Here is a 3,491-nt window from a genome sequence, read left to right as displayed (position 1 = left end):
TAGAAATATTTTGTTGATCTATCTTTTCAGGTACACATTTTCTTCAAATTTTGTCTCCCTTCTTGACATCTACTTCCTTATCTTGTCTCATTGCTTCTTACAATGATGTGAAGTTGGAGTTCCACTTCCAACTCACAGTGGAATTCTAGGATTTCATAAAAATTTAAGTTGTAATTGTATTCTAGCTTTGAAAAAAATGAAATGTGTTCCAAAATTGATATGGTTACCTGTTTTCTTTCCCAAACTCTCAGTCTCATGTCACTGGGTCTCTTTAAGGAAGAAAAGTAGGATTATCTTCTCCTGAATCTGCTTGGTTTTCACCCCATAGATGATTGGATTGAGTGCAGGAGAAATGGCTACATAGAGGTTGGCAATCAATATGTGGAAGGAGTGAGGAATATTGTGACCACAACGGTGAGTGAGGACAGAGAATATGGCTGGTATGTAGAATATAAGCTGACACAAACATGAGAGCCACATGTGTTGAGGGCTTTCTGACGGGCATCCTGGGATGGGAGGTTAAAGACAGCACGAAGAATGAGAGTGTAGGAGATGCCAGTGAGGATCAGGTCTGATATAACAGTCATTACAGACACAGCAAAACCATACCAGATATTGATGGAGATGTCTGCACAGGCAAGTTGGGCAATGCCTATGTGCTCACAGTATGCATGTAGAATGATGAGTGTTTGGCAGAAAGGCAGTCGCTTTACTAGGAACATGCATGGGAAGATGATACAGAAGCTCCTGCTGACAATACCCATTACAATCTTAGTAATAACCTGACAGGTGAGAATAGTGTTATATCTTAGGGGGAAGCAAATAGCAAATAGTGATCAAATGCCATGGCCAGCAGGGTGGCAGAATGCATGGCAAAGCTATAGTGGAGAAAAAACATCTGAGTAAGACATCCAGGAAAGGTGATTTCCTGAGGACCCAGCCAGAACATGCTGAATGTTTTGGGTACACATGTGTTAGACAGGATGAGATCTGTAGCCACCAGTATGGAGAGGAAAAAGAACATGCGCTCATGAAGGCTGCGCTCCATGGAAATAAGATAGAGAAGGACACTATTGCCTGCGAGAGCCACAAGGTAAATGATAAAGAAGGGAATCCTGATCCAGATGTGGAAGTGCTCCAGTCCTGGGATTCCCAGTAGGATGAATGAACCTGGATTCATGAAGCTGGTCAAGTTGAACATGGCCATCATGATCTTGGATAGGTTGTGTCTCACAGACTGAAAATGAAAAGTTCATGACTGATTGTTAACATTATCTTCAGACATGCATCTCTGAGCCTTCTCCTGTATCATCTGCTCACTTTTAGTTCTAGAAAGTGATAAACTATCCTTCTCTTCTCTTTACTGATAAATATTTGCAAAGTTTTTAGTCACAATTTTAAGTCATAATAGAAGTGGTATCTAAATAATTTTTCCCAGAGATACAAGTCATGTAACTCTAAAGCAAGTCCTGCCTGGCTACCAGCAACTCAGGAAATTTTATAAGAAAATATGTGCAAAAATAATATTACGCAAAGAAACATCATTGGTGAGGGATTTGGAAAAAAGTTCAGTGTAAAGCTCAAGGGTCACAAGGGGCTGAAAAGATAGGCTTAATATATGAAACCAAAGCAGACCATGCAGTCTCTTCTTTATTCTTCTCTACACCTTACAAACGTAAAGAGAAGACAAAGAAAATTCTTCTACAAAATCTAAGATTGAGGTCGTTTACTCTGCCACTTCAGATATGCCCAGGTTGGAAAAGTTTTGGAGATCAGACATTCCCCAGTAACTTACTATGTCAGATTTGTCTTGCTGAAGGAATAGAACCCTCTTTTTAATCCTGGAAAACTGCCCCAGCAGAGGGAACCCAGTCTCCTGGCAGCACTATGCAATGATCTTCTTGACCCTATCTAATCTGTAAAATTACTCAGTCTTATGAAACTTCATCAAAGAGTTGAGCCTTCCTTCCAAACTGTCTTATTTTGTGACATGACACAGAAATTTTTTACTCCAAATTCAGTATTCACTTGTTTTTCTACTTGTTCTTTTTTAATACATTATTTTATTTATGTACTAATATTTATTGATGGCTGTGCTGGGTCTTCATTTCTGCATGGGCTTTTTGTGTGGTGAGTGATGTGCATCAGCTTCTCATTGCGATGGCTTCTCTTCCCGCGGAGCATGGGCTCTAAGGTGCACTGGCTCCAGTAGTTCTGGCACACGGGCTTAGCTGCTCTGCAGCATGTTAAATCTTCCCAAATCTCCTGCACTGGCAAGTGGATTCTTTACCATTGAGCCACCAGGGAATGAGCCCCCCTTTTCTACCTGTTCTTGAGTATTGGTATTTCTCAGTGCTCTGTCCATGTCTGTTGCTTCCTAGGTTGACAAACTCCACATGGGTAGTATCTCCAAACACCATGACTTTAACTGTGACTCCTATGTTGAAGACTGTTGAGTTTATAATTTTGAAAATATTCCTCTCCTCAGTCTTGGAACTAGTTAGCTTATACTTTTTGCAACTAGTTATCCTATGCCTGCCATCTTCACTTAAAAACCTCACAAGTGCACCCAACTCAGTATGTTCCAAACTACCATATTTCTCTTCTCATTGCCCCAGATCTGTTTCTCCTATAATGTTTTTCAACTCAGCAACTAATCATGTAATACCATCAATTTCTATATCTAAAAGCCTTGAAATTATCTTAGTCATAGCTCCCTCATATCAGTCACCCTATTATTCATCTTTCAATTAACACATTGCAGGCATTGATTCCCTGAGTATCTCTATATTATATCCACTTTTTACTACCCATGTATTGACTGCTCTTATACCATCATTTCCCACCAAGACTTCTGCATAGGCTAACTCAAACATACTTAATATTCCTTGAAAAATTAAAGGCAGATGTGATGCAGGGTCTATCCTAACCAGTGAGTAAAAGGAAGTGGAAAGATTGTAATTCCAGATAGAAATGCTTAGGCTGGCAGTCAGGAGCAGTGTCAATATCATCTGTGCTCAAATCTAGGTAGGATCCATTTCATTAAAAATAGATTCAGTTAAAAAAAAAATATTCAGTTACAGGAGAGACCAATGCACAGAGAAGTAAAATTACACAGGAGGCAGTAAATCACACAACAAAAAATAGCATAATTAAAGATCAATTCAAATGAGAAATACAAAATTCTGTTAGTATATATATTTATGTAGCACAGAGACCTCTACTTAATATTCTGTAATGGCCTATATGGGAAAAGAATCTTCTAAAAAAGTAGTAGATATATGTATAACAATAATGTATTATGAGAGATGAAAAGTAGACACTGACATGAGAAGCCATCTGTCTTCTATAAAGCCAGATATCAAAGAGATTTACAAAATACAAACGTTGTCATAAAAAAAAAATTTATTTAAGGTATTTTTAGAAATCACTACAGTAAAGTCCTTTGACTCAGTGGGAAAATTGACAATAATTATAAACAAAGTCATGTA

The 3,491-nt window shown here is 38.3% G+C and overlaps 1 pseudogene; it reads right to left on the bottom strand.

The window, feature by feature from the left end:
* Nucleotides 1–258: 258 nt before the first annotated feature.
* Nucleotides 259–1,210, bottom strand: LOC133261265 (olfactory receptor 52H1-like; annotated as a pseudogene).
* Nucleotides 1,211–3,491: the final 2,281 nt, after the last annotated feature.

This window comes from Bos javanicus, chromosome 15 (genome assembly GCF_032452875.1).
Source record: "Bos javanicus breed banteng chromosome 15, ARS-OSU_banteng_1.0, whole genome shotgun sequence".
NCBI classification, from domain to species: domain Eukaryota; kingdom Metazoa; phylum Chordata; class Mammalia; order Artiodactyla; family Bovidae; genus Bos; species Bos javanicus.
This window is presented reverse-complemented; position numbering and strand designations above follow the sequence as displayed.